The sequence below is a fragment of the Cupressus sempervirens genome, chromosome 3 (assembly GCF_028749045.1).
Source record: "Cupressus sempervirens isolate cs-2001-9-10 chromosome 3, ASM2874904v1, whole genome shotgun sequence".
Taxonomy (NCBI): Eukaryota; Viridiplantae; Streptophyta; class Pinopsida; order Cupressales; family Cupressaceae; genus Cupressus; species Cupressus sempervirens.
Window position 1 is genome coordinate 952,608,365 of NC_143120.1, and position 17,630 is coordinate 952,625,994.

Sequence of the window (17,630 nt, forward strand, 5' to 3'; positions counted from 1 at the left end):
TTTAAATGATCCGTTAAGGATCCACCTTCCTCCATTCATAGAGAATACAACTTCTTCCTCAGGAACAACTTGTTCACCAAATATTTGGCCTGATACATGGCCCCAAGTCTCTCCCACAAACTATATGCGGTTTTCTCATCTAGAACATTCAGAAGGACTGCATTAGTTAAACATAGTCTTATGAGACCCTTAGCTTTATGGTCTTTGATATCGCAATCTGCTTGAGCTATAGTTGCTGGTCTTGTAGCACTTGTAGTTATTTCCCATAGGTCATGATCTTCCAACATGTCTTCCATCTTGAGTTTCCACAACACGAAATTAGTGCCATTGAATTTCTCCACCTCCATTCTTCCATATGATGAACTCGCCATCTCAATCTACAAATAAGATTCAGGATGCTTTGCACAAGACTCCCACTCAACTTGAGATTAGCTCAAAAGACCCTACCCAATAACTAGGATCAAAAGTTGATCAAGCTCTGATACCACTTGTAAGGAAACTCAGGTGCGGAAACAGATTCCTACACTAATCTCATAAGGAAAGTATAATGCAAATCCTATTAAAATCTTCTACATTTATATATTCAATATGATGTAAACAAAAATATTGCAGCCAAACATGCATACAAAAAATAGACAGAAAAAGGAACACATAACACAAGGATTTTCTGGTGGCGAAAAACCTTTTGGTAAAACAACCCCACCCCTTCAGAACCTGCACAATGTATTATCTTCAACACGAGGTTACAATACACTTGCAATGCAAGTTCAACATTAACAACTGAAGACTCTAGTAGCTACTCGTAGTACCAATAATACACCCTTTTTGCATCACATCTCTTCACAACCCTAAAAAATGCTTATAACATGCACTTCAGTTTAGGGCTACTACCAAAAGGTAAACCGTATTAGGGTTTTACCATTCTCTGAGAAAATAGGAACCCCAAAATTTTTTTTGCCTGAACCCCACTATTGTGGTAGAGTGTACAGTACTCAAATATCTTAGTTGCCACATGTCTTCACCTGTCATTGAATCTTCCTAATATAGTTCTTATGTGTCATAGGAATCTGTCATAACTATTTTAGTCATGATCCCCTTACACAAAATTCAAGATGTTGACACATCAACATTATTTGCAAAAAAGACATTTTACAAAACAAATAATAAGAATAGGAATTATACAAGGTTGAGACACCTTATTCCTAACAATATTTCTATGGGGGATTATTGTAGAAACATTATTAGATCATTATTTTTATGATATGTTACATTCATGACTATGTTTTTCATTGATGTCAACACAACAAATTTTTGAGGTATCTAATAGAAGAACAATGGTAAAGATCATGTTGGTATGGATAGATCATTGAGTATTTTCACTAGCAAGGTTAATGGGAGATACTAATAAGTGTCTAGCATATGTAGCTAACCTCGAGAGAAAAATATATTGATTCTAGAAGAAATTATGCAAGTTTTGTTGAGAACTATTTTGAAATAGAGCTTATTATACCTCTTAGCAAAATTGTTATTCTAAGAAAAAAGGTTAAAGAAATGTAGAAGAAATGTTAGAGATGACATGGATAATCTTGATCATCATGATATTACACATACAAAAATTTATTCAAGTTACAAGGTAATAGATGGATGTTATTGCTAAGCATAATGTGTTCTTAATAAAGTCCTATAATAATTAATTGAGCAGTTGTAATAGCTGACTTAAGGAATTGTTTTATGGATTTAGTATAAAGGAAGGAAATTTTTCTTTGTTATGGATGAACGATTGCATGAAGCATGAAGAGAAAAATTTTAAAAAAACAATTTGATATGTGAGGATAGGAAGAGCAGAGAAAAGTTGGAGAAAACTTCATTGCCAAGGTTTTATTTTAAGATCTGGTGTTTGATATTTGGATGTGAAGTTTGTGACCTTGTCTACAAGGTTTGATAGTGATTGGTCTAGTTGATAGGATAGATGAAAGAGGATAGAGAATAATAAAAACAATTATTCTACAAGGAATACTTGAGAGATCAGTTCGACAATGAAGGTTAGTGGTCTTGCCCCAGAAGCTATTTGGATAGTGGGTCCTTCTACCTTCTACAACTCCTAACAAGGTTGAAATCTCCTATCAGGGATCCAAAGTCTCTTAATAGGGAATATTATGTACTATATGTGTTTATAGAATCCTACTAGGGTCCATCCTCTAACAAGGATTATATGGATTAGTATATCTTTGTGGACATCATTCTGACTAGGGTTTTCCCTCTAATCAAGTGTTTTCCTAGTTAACAAATCTTGTATAATTATGTATGTGCATCTTGTTATGTTTTCTATTTAATTTGATTGAATGGTTAAGATTAATTAAGGTTGATAAATGTTTTAATTCAATAACTAATTCAACCTCCCACACCCCCTCACCCTCACAAGTTATCTTGGTGGACTATTATTTATAACAATTTGTATCAGAGTAGTAGGTGCTTGAAGATAAAGTTTAACAACTTTTGGATATCCATGGATAACATATTTAGAAAGGATAGTCCAAGGTTTGATGGAACAAATTATGATAGTTGGAAGGAAAAGCTAATGAGACATATTTTTTATACGGGTCCAAGATATTGGATCTTGACAAAATCAAAAAAGACAATTATTGCTGAAAGTATGCTAGAAACTTGTATCAAGGATGAGAGAGAACTTTTCATGTGAAACTTGAGAGATAGAAAAACACTATTGCCTACACTTCTTGAATTAGAGTACAAATAGGTAAAATCACTTGATACTTCTCATAAGATCTAGAAGGCTTTGGAAAATAGTTTTGAAGGTGATGTATATTATAAGAAAATGAGCCTACAAAGCTAGATTTGTGCATTTCAAGATGCTTACATGATGGAAGATGAATCTATAAGAACATATGTATGAAGAATATCATAAATTACTACAAGTATCAAATCTCAATGAGTAACCCAAGAAAATGATGAGGTGATCTAGAAGATATTGAAGAGGTTAATGCTGCCATTTAAGAAGGCATTTCAAATGATACAAATGTTGATCTCTTGTACAAAATATTTGACCAAGGAAACATTACTTGGGAGAATTGATGAAGTTGAGAATGAGCTTAGACCGTTTGAAGAATTGTCTACAACAGAGACACATTTTAGTGCCCTAAAGATTCAACCTAATCTGTCAAGGAGCACAAGTGCTGGAGGAGATTTTGCTAGCAGTAGTAGATCTAATGAGAATAGAAAAATAGGAGTAGCCCTTCTTTTAAGAAAAGAAAAGGATAATAAGAAAATCTTTAAATGTTGGACTTGTAATGAGTTTGGTCATTATGTATCTAAGTGTCCCAAAAGAGAGAAAAGAATATAAAGGAAAGTTGAAATCTAGAAGAGATAGAGATTTTTTGTAAGCCAATGAAGAAGATGAATTTGATTAATAAGTAGTAAGTGTTAGTGATGATGAAATAGGATTTGTAGCTATTAAAGAAGAAAGTCTAGAAAAAATCTCTTTCATATCATAGCTGGAAAGTAAATCTGATTGGATAATTGAAAGTGGTTGTTCACATCATATGATTGGTTATATGAACAAGTATGTTGACTTCAAAAGTTATGATGGAGGTATTAGTAGAGTTGGAAACAATGCATCTTTCCATGTTAAAGGTATTAGATCTATAATTCTTGATGGTAAGACTAACATTGAGGATATATATTTTGTTGATGGTTTGAAAAATAATCTTTTGAGTGTTGGACAACTAGTGGATAAAGGTTATAAGTTGCAGTTCAGAGAGAAGACATGCATGATCAGAGACAAAGATGGAAAGGTAATTGGAATAGGAACTAGATTTAGAGGTAATGCATTTCAACTGAATCCCATTGAAATTACATGTTTGGTTACAAAGGTAGATGATAGTTGGTTATGGCATAAGAGAGTTTGTCATATAAACTTTGGTAATATTGTAAAAATTGGTAATATGTTTGCAATTAGAGATTTTCCTAAGATTGTAAAGCCCACTAACATAATTTGCAAGGAGTGTGTATTAGTAACGCATAACAGAGCTTCTTTTCTTAGCAAGATGTTTACTACTACAACAAAGTTGGATATTGTACACATAGATCTTAGTGGTCCTAAAAAGACTAAAGTATTTTATGGTGAAAGGTACTTCATGATTATTGTTGAAGACTTTTCTAGAATGATGTGGGTTGCATTTCTTAAAGAAAAATCTGAAGCATTTTACAAGTTCAAGATATTCAAGAATAGAGTTGAGAATGAATTAGTTATGAAGATTAAATGTTTAAGATTAGATAGAGAAGGATAGTTCATTTCAAATGAGTTTAACATATTTTGTGAAGCTAATGGAATCAAAAGACAAATTTTAGCTCCTAAAACCCCTAAACAAAATGGCATTGCAGAAAGAAGAAACATGTTAGTAACAGAAACAACAAGAGCTATGTTAGCTAAGAATGATATATCTAAGAAATTTTGGAGAGAAGATGTGAATACAATAGTTTACACTATGAAAAGAGTGTAGGTCAAGAAAGACACAAACAAGACCCCTTATGAACTATGGTTTGGTCACTCACATATAGTTAAGTATTTCTAAATTTTTGTTAGAATGTGTTACATCAAAAGAGATAATGCTGTTGGTAAATTTGATGCTGGAAGTGATGAAGATATGTTTCTTGGTTATTCATTGAAAATTAGAACTTGTAGATATTATAACAAAAGAACTAAGACTATTGTTGAAAGTGCAAGTGTAAGAGTTGATGATAAATTCAAGATACAAGAAAGAATAGTTGACTATAATTCTAATGATGAGAATGTTGTTGTTACTAAGCCAAGGAATGATGAAGTATTCTTTGAGGCTAAAAATGATTTGTAGAATGAAGGAGAGAAAAGGTAGGAACAAATTTCAAAACCTAGAACTAGGCTAGGAGGTGAGATAACAACTCCTACTTCTAGTAAGAATATGGCAAAGAATCATCCACCAAAGTAGATCATCAACGATAGAGATAAAGGTGTGATGACAAGAAATGGAATCAATGAAGAACTATGTTTGATATCTCAAGTAAAACCAAAGATTGCAGATGAGGTATTTAAAGATGATTATTGGAAGCAAGCTATGAAAGAAGAATTGGATCAGATAGTGAAGAATGAAACATGGGAATTAGTACCTAGACTAGTAGATAAGAATATGATGAACACAATGGGTATTCAAGAACAAGATGAATAAGAAAGGTGAAGTTGTAAGGAATAAAGAAATATTAGTATGTGAAGATTGCTCATAGAAAGAAGGAATAGACTATGAAGACTCCTATGCTCCTATGGAAAGAATTAAAGTAGTGAGGTTATTCTTAGCCCATGCAGGACATAAGAAATTCAAAGTGTATCAGATGAATATCAAGTCAACATTTTTGAATGGAGAACTTGAAGAAGAGGTATACATAGAAAAGCCTAAAGGTTTTCCTTTAATATATGACAAGGACATGGTATGCAGATTAAAGAAAGCATTGTATAGCTTAAAACAAACACTATAACCTATTATGCAAGGTTGGACAAGAATTTGACAAAACTTGGATTTACCAAAGGTATGGCATGTAATCTATACTGGAAAGAAATAGATGATGGATTGGTGATTTTGGAAATATTTTTTGATGATATCATACTTGGAGGAGATGATAATGAAAGTGACAAGTTTTTAGAAGAAATGAAGAAGGAATTTGAAATGAGTATGATAGGGGAAATGAAATACTTCCTAGGATTATAGATTGTGTAGAATAAAGAAGGAATCTTTATTTGTTAGACTAAGTATTTGAAAGATCTATTGAAAGGTTTTGGTTTGGAAATATGTAAACAAGTTGGAACACCTATCATAATTGGACATAATTTATCTACAAAGGTTGAGACACCTACTGTTGAGAAGAAGAAGTACAAATTTATGATTAGAGGATTGCAATATTTGACTCACATAAGGCTAGATATAGCAAATGCAATTGAAATTGTTGCAAGCTTTTAAGCTAATCCCAGAGAAGCACATTATGCAAAAATTAAAAGGATATTTAGATATCTAAAAGGAACACCAAAGTTCAAATTGTTGTATGACAGATCTAATGATTTCACTTTATATGCTTATATTGATGACAATTGGGCAGGCAATATGAATGACAGAAAGAGCACCAGTGGTGGAGCATTTTTTCTTGGAGGAAGAGTGGTCTCCTAGTTATGCAAGAAGTAGGATTGTATCTCATAGAGTTGAACAAAGGCATAATATATTACAACAGAAAACAATTGTAATCAAGTTGTTTGGATGAAGAAGATGTTGAAGGATATAATGATAGAACTCAATGAGCCTATTGTCATACATTGTGATAGCACAAGCATAGTGAATATGTCTAAGAATCCAATGATGCATTCTAATACTAAGCACATTTCTCTAAAATATGACATGTTGCAAGAGAAATTTATAGAAAAGGAAATTAGACTGGATTATGTAAGAACAAAAGTAAAGATTGTAGATATTTTCACCAAGTCTCTTCTTAAAGAGACTTTTGAGTACTTGCGAGGTATGCTATGGGTTGTGACCCTACCTAAATTAGAGTAGATGATGCAAGAGTGCATCATTATAGTGATACAAAACACTATTATTTGTCTAAATTAAATGTTGATGTTTTTTATATGGGGGAGTATTTATGATGGATAGAGTCATCTATGACTCTTGATAGATATTTTTTTGAATAGTCTTTGGATACTTGAGAAGGTTAGAGATATTTTTGTAGTGATAGATGGTTTTTGAAACCTTTGATATTGATGTCAATGGGGGAGAGACGAAAACATGAATTTTTTTTTTATATAGAGCACATTGAGGTCTATCAATGGAGAGAAGTATGTATGAATGATGAAAGGATTTGCAAAGAAAGGACAATACTCTTTAATAGTTGGTATTCTTGGAACTAGATGTTTTTCATCTATGTTGCCATCAATGGTAAAGGGGAAATTGTTGGAAGCATGAATTTTGATGATATCCTATGGGGGAGTATTGTACAAACATGATTAGATCATTATTTTGATGATATGTTATATTTATGACTGTGGTTGTCATTGATGTCAACATACTAGTTTTTTGTTGTATTTGATGGAAGAACAACCATAAAGATCAAGTTGGTATGGATAGATCATCAAGTATTTTCACTAGTAAGGTTAATGGGAGATATTTCTAAATGTTTAGCATATGTAGCTGACCTTGGGAGAAAAAGATATTAAGTCTAGAAGAAGTTATGCAAGTTTTGGTGAAGATTGTTTTGAGATAGAGTTTATAGAAGCATTCTCTTGTAAAATTTTATATCTCTTAGCACAATTGTCATTCTAAGAAGGAGGGTTAAAGACATGTAGAAGACATGTTGGAGATGATGTGACTAAGCTCACTCATCATAATATTACACATATGGAACTTAGTTATTTAAGTTACAATGCGACAGATTGTTGTTATTGCTAAGCATAATATGTTCTTAATAAGGTCCTATAATAATTAATTAAGAAGTGTAATAGCTAACTTAGGGAATTGTTTTATGGATTTTGTTTAAAGGAAGAACATTTTCCTTTGTTATGGATGAATGATTGCATGAAGTATGAAGAGCAGAATAGAAAAGAAACAAGTTGATATGCGAGAATAAGTAGAGTGGAGTGAAATTGGAGAAAACTTTGTTGCCAAATTTTTATTTTAAGATCTAAGGTTTGATATTTAGATCTAAGGTTTTGTTGAGATAATGGATGTTGTGCACATTGCATAAGATTGTTATAATATTTTATTTTATTTTATTATGTAATGTTTCACCTAGATTGACGTGCAACATGTAAAGATTCCCATGGGATATACTTGATGAGTTGTATTATAAAATTGTGATAATATTTTATGCAATTATTTAATATTGGAGAAAAGAATTAAATTTTCAATATTAAATTTGGGGTTAGTGGTTTAGGTAGCACATGGTTTTAGCACATTATTTATGTAATACCATTTGGTCATTTTGTGGGACTTGCCACCATATAAGTAGCCACAAGGGTAGTTCTTGGAGTGAAAAAGAAGAAGACAAAAAGAGAAAGTTTTGAGCAGGATGAGGCTTGATAGGTTAGCCAAGGGAGCATTTGTGAAGGTTGTAAACATGACATGGGATCTGTAAACTCGTGTTTTTTTACATGGATTGCTTGATTTTGGCTATAGCTTTAAAGGATTCCATGTTTTTATTGCAATGGTATATTTGCTATAAAAAACTTGGTGATGGATGCTTTTTGAGGCTAGGTTTTTCCCTTGATGAGGGTTTCCCAACATATATCTTGTGTCACATTTTTGTGGGTATGTTGTCTATTCTCTTGCTCGTGGATTTCTATTACATATTTGTTTAAGATCTATTATGGGTTATGTGGAAATGGTTATATTATTTGTTGCAATTTTCCTTACAAGTGGTATTAGAGATATGGTTTTATTATTGTAATCCTAGATTGAATATAAGAGAATGCATGAAAGAATAAAAGAAAGGGCAAGATATGTGGATTTTGTAGGTTGTTTATTACAGATCTGAGGATTTTGGATTTGCTGTTATGATGGGATATTGGTAGATTTTGGGCATGTGAAATTGTTACAAAAAATAGGATTTTTGGATGATTCATTTAAATGAGAGTTTTAGGAAGGAGCTTGTAGAAATGAACCTCCTGGGAAAAAATAGACCTTACCATTGGATCTGGGTCAATGTTGCTATAAATTTTCATATATAATATGCTCTAGTTTGGCCATGTTTAGAGGAATTGAAAGAGTTCTTTTAGTTTCATCTTGTGATGGCCATCAAATTTAATCTCATCAAAATTTTTGTCACAAAAAAAAATGCAGTGAAAATGGTAAAAAGATTGTCTTAGTAAAACAACTTGGAAAGATAATTCAAAGCACTACAACTTGATGTAGGTTTGATTTTATAATTTTGACATTTTGTTAGGTTTTAAGTGCTTCTAAGTCATATGTTATTTATTTCAAGCACAAATTAGGCATAATATGGGCATAATGAGTCAAATTTTGGACTTTTTAGTAGTCAATGGAAAGCTCTTAAAGAGCTCTACACATTGGTTTAGATTTGGTGTAGGTTTGGCTTGGTTTATTTGGTGATATATTAATCTAAATAATTTATGGTATATATTGACTATGATAGTATTGTGAGTTTATGAAATCATATATTTTGGAGATTTAAGATTTGATTCATTGTATACTCAGTTCATATTTCACATTGGTCTCATGATGATATGGTTATTAGTATTTTGGTTTTGATATGTATGTTGACTAGTTGGGTCTACAAGTTTTGTAGTGTTGTAAGCAATGTATACCTATAGGTTGCATTTATAGCTTGGTTATGGGTTGTCTTTGCCCGTTAATCTTTCATTATTGATGCATATTCAGATTGGTGGCTTGGATTTGGGTTGTCTATGCCCTAAGTCACATGATTTTCTATTTTTTTTTGTATGTAGAAGGGATGAGATGTTGTTACCAAGTATATTCATGGTGGAGGATTGTGGATGACTATTTTATGCTAATAGGCTAGACATGTTGAGAGCTAGATGCTTGATTCATGGATGTGATCATGGTTTCATTGATTTTGGCATAACATGATTGGATATATAGGTACATCCTTGATGTTCATTAGTTTAAATTCCTAATTTGGTTGTGGTTGTATATGTTTTGGGTTGAAGATCATGGTTATTTGGTTTCTTTTGAGGAGCTCATGATGTGCACTTTGAGGTCTTTGATGGTTTGATACCTTTGTTGATTCTCATGGTTAGAGAATGGTTTTTTCATCATGATGTCATGGATAACATGGATACACAGTTTAGTAGAAGCTTGTGGTAGTGATGGGGTGATAGTGTAGGATTAGTTCTTAGTTTGGTTTGTATCTTCTTGGTTTGGAGTTCTTGGAATTGATATATTTATTGAGTGTTTGCAGATGTTGGAGGCTTGTATTAGATCTTATTGCTACAAAAGTGTCTTTGACATTTTCACGGTGCACTTGTTATCTTCATGGTGAGTAATTTTTGTCAGATCTTGAGGACTCATGGGGTTATTGGTTATCTTCATGGTGTGTGGAGATAGTTCTTCATGGTATGTGGAGATAGTTTTTCTTCATGGTGTGTGGAGATAGTTCTTCATGGTATGTGGAGATAGTTTTTCTTCATGGTGTGTGGAGATGGTTGCATCATGAGGACTAATGAGTTTCTTGTTACAGGTTTTCTTTATGCTTTCATTTGACATGTTATCCTTGGTGTTAGGATGGTTTCATATTTTATATCATGGTATACTCTTAATACACATTTAGAGTTTTGACATGTTATCTCTTTGGTTGAGATGGTTAGATCATGTTGTCATGTTTATGTTCCTAAGGACATAGTTGGATTTTTGACATTGATCTTGTTTAAGTTTATTGATATTGAGTACAATGATCATAAGTTGGCTACTTCATGATATTGCTATGTTGCATTTGGTGTTAGCATAGATTGATTGGTTACAAGTTCTCATGGATACTTAGAGATGGTGGTGCTGATTTCTCTTGGATTAGAGAATTATTTGTTGGGATAATTATTTGGTTTCGGCAGGAATTGTAAGGGGCATTCACTTGATATGTACTTGAGAGGGGATTTTTCTTAGATGATTCTTGGTTGGAGACTTGGATATTTTGATGAGAAATCTCATTCCCCACTCTTGGTCTACTTGACAGTTTGTTACTTGAGAGGTATAGCCCATTGTTTCTCTTAGGTGCATTATGTTTATGCTTTTCTTTCATGGATATGGATCTTGAGCTATGGTACATGAGATATTTATGAAGGGTTCATTTGAGAGATGGTTTAGTATTGGTTATCTCCATTTGTATATGTTGTTATGTTAGTTAAGTTTGGGAGATGGTTTTATATTGGCATATTCCTTGGATTAGGAATGCTTTATGAGTTTGATCTTCTTTTGAGAGGCTTACATCCATCATTAGTTATATGTTATGGTTTGGATGTTGGTGTGGCTTCTTGTTGGGGTTTTATGGAGAAGATCATATTTTCACAGTTTAGATCTAGAGGCGTGTGTATATAAGGACATGATATAGGCTATAATTTGCATGGTTTCTCTTTGGTCTTGGTTATCTTCTTGGATGTTCATTTTTTACTATATTGGATTTGAGATTGGTTAGAGATTGTGATCACTAGTTTGTTTTCATGTATGTCATGTGATTGATGACATGGTTATCCCTTTATCTCTTTCCTTTGTTGGTTGTGAAGAGCTTGGGAGATTCTTTGAGACTTGTTATGAGAGTTATTCTTGCAAGATATTGGTTTATCTAATGTGGATGTCCTTAATACTACATGGATTTACTTATTTGAGATGTTGTGAGTGGATTGGTTATAGATTTGACATTATCTTTTTCAAAGGGAGCTTCTGGGTATATATGTGATAGGTATTGCTCTTGAGGCTAGTGATTGGAGGTTACATCTTGGATATGTTGATGATGTGAGATTCACATGGTATACCTTTGGAGGTATGAATAGTTGGATAGGTTTGGTATTTTTTGTGAGTGTTATTTTAGCTATGGATATTTTGACAACTACAAATATACTTGTGATTACCTTTAGATCAAGTTTTTGTGCTTGGATTTCAATTGGTATAGGATTTTATGTTCTTCTATTTTGACAGGTTGGGTGGCTTTCTCTTTGGATGGCTTCTACTTAGATTCAGTGGTAGTGGCATAATATGAGGTGAGATCATTCATGTTTGAGATGTTGGATACTTTGATTTTGTTGCGGGTACCAAAATGGAGCACTTCATGTTCTTTGATCCATAATGGTTAGGATGGATTATTTCCTTGGTCATTTATGTGGCTATAGATTGACCCTATGCAATATATACAACAAGTGAGAGATTATTAAGATAATGGTTGTTGCACACATTGTACACTATTGTTATATTGTATTATTTTAGTTTATGATGTAATGTTTCACATAGATGAACATGCAACATGTAAATATTCCCATGGGATATACTTCATGAGCTATATTGTAACATTGCGATAATATTAAATGTGGTGTCAATGGGTTAGGTGGAACATGGTTTATGTAATACCACTTGGTCATTTTTTGGGACTTGCTACTATATAAGTAGCCACAAGGGTATTTCTTGGAGTGAAAAAAAGGAAGAATACAAAAAAGGAAAGAGTCAAGTGAGACAAGGCTTGACAGATTATCCAAGGGAGAATTTGTGAAGCTTGTAAGCATGGCATGGGATGTGTGGATCCATGCTTGTTTACATTGATTTTTTGATTGTGGCTATGGCTTTGAAGGCTTTCATGTTTGTATTACAATGGTGTTTTTGCTCAATAATACATGGTGATGGATGTTTTTGGAGGCTAGGTTTTTGCCTTAATGAGAGTTTCCTAGGGTATATCTTGTGTGACATTTTTGTGGGTATGTTGTCTATTCTATTGCATGTGGATTTCTATTGCATATTTTTTTTAGATCTATAATGGGTTATGCAGAAATGGTTATATTATTTTTTGCAAGTTTCCTTATAGGTTTATGACTTGGTCTACAAGGTCTTACAATGATTATTTTGGTTGATAGGATTGAGCAAAGAGGATAAAGCATAGTACAAACAATTATTCTATAAGGAATAATTGAGAGATCAGTTAGAAAATGAAGTTTAGTGGTCTTGCCTTAGAAGCTATTTGAAAAGTGGGTTATTCTACCTTCTACAACTCCAAACAGGGTTGGCACAATTCCTAATAAGGTTGGTACAACTCCTAACAAGGTTGGAATCTCCTGACAAGGATTCAAAGTCTCATAACATGGACTCTTATGTACAGAATGCATTAGTAGACTCCTAACAAGGTCCATCCTGCAACAAGGAATATATATCAGTATATCTTTGTGGGCATCATTCCCATTGGGATTTTCCCTCTGATCAAGGGTTTCCCTAGTTAACAAATCTAGTGTCATCGTGTCTATCCATCTTGTTATGTTTGTTGTTTACATTGATTGCATGGTTAAGATTAATTAATGTTGATAAATGTTTTGATTGGATAAATTGATTGAATCCCCACCCCCCTCTCAATTATCTTAGTGGACTATTATTTCTAACAAAATAATATGTTGAAGGATATCAAAATTGAGTTTGAAGAACCTATTATCATTTATTGTGACAACACAAGTATAGTGAGTATGTATAAGAATCTTGTTTTGCATTCTAAGACTAAGAATATATCTATTAAGTATAATGTGTTGAGAGATAAAGCAATAGAAAAGGAGACTAGATTGGAGTATGTGAGTACTAAAGATTAGATTAAAGATATGTTTACAAAGCCTTTGCCTAAAATTATATTTCAATACTTGAGAGGTATGCTTGGGGTTATGCCCTTGGTCACTTTTGAGTAGATGATGTATAGAGAGTGCATTAGTCTAGTAGCATAGAGCTCTATTGTTAGCCTAGATTGAAATTTGATGCTAGAGTATCTATGATGAGAAAAGTTTTTGAGGACTCTTGGTATTTGGTTTTGAATAGTGTCCTTGGACACTTCATCTAGTTAAAGACTTGGAGCAGAACTTTAGTAATTGGTATGTAACAATTGGTATTGTTGTAAACTTTGAGATTGCATCCTTTGACATTGATGTCAATGTGGGAGAGAATATGCATGGAGGAGAGATATCTCTTTAGAGAGATTTAGAATTATTCATGAAAGGAAGTAGGAATATGCACCTAATGCATTATGAATTTTTTAGTGTGAATTAAATAATTGATGTCTAAGAAGAATGAGTATGCACCTATTTTATTGAGATTTTTTAGCATGAGGACAATTAATTTTGGTTATTAGTAGCAATAGAACATTTTTTGGTATTCTTGGAACTTAGATGGTTTTTTATCTATGTTGCCATCAATGCCAAAGGGGGAGATTGCTAGCATGAGTGCTAATGATACTAATTTTTGGGAGTATCCTGAGCATTGGAGAGTATTGACATGTTGCATTCATGAATTCCTTTGTCATTGATGTCAACATAGCATGGTTTCTAGAAAAGACTAGCTGAGTAGATAAATATCTTAATGGTACAAACAATGGTTTGATTGTCTAATGATGTGAAGTTATGGACATGTTTGGTACAATATCCTGATGATGTGGTTAAGTGCATAGTCTAGGTCAAAGATGTACAAAAGTTGTACCTAATTTACAAAGAGAATTTAGAGAAAGAGTATTGGGAAAATAGCTCCTGATGTTTGTTCACTACATTCTATTTGAGATGTAGTAAGAAGATGTGCAATTAGGTAGTGATAGAGGATAGTCTTTTGATGATTTCATCAAGTGTGCAAGCCCTTGTATCACACATGTGAAGTTTTGTAGTGCGAAAAGGAGAAAAGTGTTTACTAAATGCAAGTGATCTAAGGGATTATTGGATGTTAGTGTTTTTGATCTAGTTACAAGATCAGAAGGAGCAGAGGTCTAATTGACAAGACATGAAGAAAGTACATTTCATTTCTATTATTCTATAAGGAAAAATTAGAGATCATTTGGATAGTGGGTTCATTGGTCTTGCCCTTGAAGATGTTTGGCCATTGTGTCCAACTATCTTGCATAACTCCTAACAGGGTTGAAATCTCTTAATAGGGATTCAAAGTCTCCTAATAGGGGCTCATATGTATTGAATATATTCATAGACTCCTAACAAAGTCCATCCTCTAACAAGAAATATTTATATTAGTGCATCATCTTGTGGGTACCATCTCCACTAGGGTTTTTCCTTTGATCAAAGGTTTGCCTAGTTAACATATCTAGTGTTATTGTGTATGATTATCTTGTTGTGGTTTCAAATTATATTACTCATATGGTTAAGTTTTTTTTAATGTTGGTAATTGTGATAATAGTTGGATAACTAATTCATACCCCCACCCCCCTCTCAATTATATTAGTGGACTATATATTCTAGTAACTGAGCCTCAAATAGGAGGATGATATATCCAAGATGAACATCCACCTCTAAAATTATGACATTCTAAGATCATATGATTGACTTACTAATTAGAAATCCTTCATAGATATCAACTTTGCATTGAGACAATACTTATCAAGAAACAAAAAGGAAATATTTTTGGTTGATGGAAGATTTCTCATACACCTAGGATGCTCATACATTAGACACCTATTGGTTAATATTTTTTCTTCCTTGATATTTTGGTTTATACCTTGACTCTTAGACTGCCCAATGGCTTATGAAAAAAAAAGATGTTAGCAATAGAATGGGTCAATGTAGTAATCTATCAAAGACCCATAAATTGAAAGGTACAACTCCCATATGAATGCAAGATATGCAATGAATTTTTTTTTTGGGTTGAGGGGTATGCTCTTAATGAGAGAGCAGAAGAGTAAAAAGCCAAGTTGTTCAACACTTCAAACAACCTAGGTAAATGAAGGGGGACTAACTCAAACTATGAAATCTATTCACACTTACAATGGAATGAAAGGAAACATGCATAACTAGCTATGAAAGTAGGAAGAAAGGAAGAGATGGAAAAATAAGTGATTCCTAGATTACACAATTCGATAATGTTTTGACAATACCTAGATTCTCTATCTCTCAGCTACTCAGCGCACCAACTTCTAGCTTCCTTATGCAATGAACTATGCTAAACACACAAACTATGATGTCTAGCACAAAGAACAAATGAAATGCTTATGCTAAAGAAAGTGAAACACAAAATCTATTGAATAAAGGTAAAAAAACCAAGTTCATTAACATTCATTCAAATTTCAACATTAGCACATTCATTCCATACACTATACTTCAAATTAATGAACAAGAAACATAAAATAAACTCAGAGTTACACACAATAGTCCCAACTATAGGGGTTTTCACAAAGTAATTTTTTCTAATCTTATTAACTTCATAAAAGGTTATATTTATGTATCTGTTACATAGATGAGATTTTCATAGAACATCTCTTAACAGAAAGGCTCAAAATAGGACAAGCTTGAATCATTGTGCATTATAGAGATTGAGAAAATTCCAAGAATGTCTAAAATTAGGAAAGAGAAGAAGGAGATTGGTAGATGTTTGAAAAGGCATTATAGTCATCATGCCTCTTTAGAAGTAACTAATTTGGCTTTGTAAACTTTCATGGATTTAGTTACTTTGACTAGCTCTTTGACATCTGGAATGATGATATTATTAGCTTGGACCATCTAGTAGTCATACATCTCTACCAACTCATCTATTTTGGCCACTCTTGACTAGAATTTCTATGTTTCTCTCCTTATGATTACATCTATTGCTAAGAGTTCCTTGATTTTGGAAACTTGGAATTTGAGTGGGTCAACAACTTCATTGAAAAATTCTAAGAGCTTTGATTTAATTCTCTCAATGTCCATGAACTTACCATTAGTGGACACAAAGGACTCTATTTTCAAGGTCTTCAAATATTGAAACAACTTTTCAATGAACTTTTGCACTAGGTCCTACACATACTTGAGCTCATTTGTAGATCTCATGGAGCTTTCTATAACAAACTCCAATGATTGTTTCCATTGAAATAATGACTCCTTTCCCATCTTTAGAATCCCATGAGTACTTACCACAGTTGTCTTTATGTCAATTACTTCTTGTAGAAGGGGCCAATTGCTCTATTAGCTAGTCTATTTCCTTATATATAGTTGTGTGATGGTTTGAATTTTCTTGCTTGAGCTTGTGAGCATCCAATACTAGGCTTCCAAAGTTTTCAACTAGTAAGGGACCTTGAGTGTTTATTTGATCTACCCAAGCTCGGCCTACCTACCTGAATTTCCTTTCTTGTTACAAATTTAGGAGTAAGTTCTTGTTCTCCTCTATATTCAAGTCAAATTGACTCAAATAATTGATCGTGCATGTAGACCTTATGGATTCCACTAACTTTCTATTTGAGGCCTTCAATATCTCCATTTTTTCTCTAAGCTCTTCCAGCTTGGCCTCAATTTTCTCATTAGTATACTTTCACATGTTTACCATGGAGTTGTGAACTAGGATACCAAGGTCCACTATTCTAATTTAGAAATCATCCTCTAATAAATTCATGAAAGCTTCCTTCTTTATGTGGTTCAACAATCTCAACTAGTATATGGTTAGTTGTTGAATCCATAGCTAGTGCAATAATTTTCTTCTACTTCATTATCATCTTAGATGGTTGAAGGGAGGTGACTTGTGTGATCAAGTCCTTGATGGGGCTACATCCTCATATCTCCTCTTCTTCCTATCAATGGTCTCTTTGAGACATGAATTTGTAGAGAGCACCTTGATAGTGAACTACAAGGTAGTGGGCTAAAACAACTTCCTCAGGATTAATGGACTCAGCTTGCTCTGAGAAGCAATAGTAAAGTTAGTGACCTTAGTTACAAAAAGGAATAAGGTATCCCATTTCTAAGATGCATCTTGTTATTGGTCATCCATGGGGTTAGTGTCACCATCCAAATTGATGACTTGAATAGATGAAAATGAATTGGCCATTGTTTTTTCTTATTCTTTTCCTTTATCCTTGTCATCCTCCTTCTCTCCAGCTTTCCTAGTGTTCGAAAGAGAGTTAGCTCCATAGGTAGGAGTGATTGGAACATTCTTTTTTGG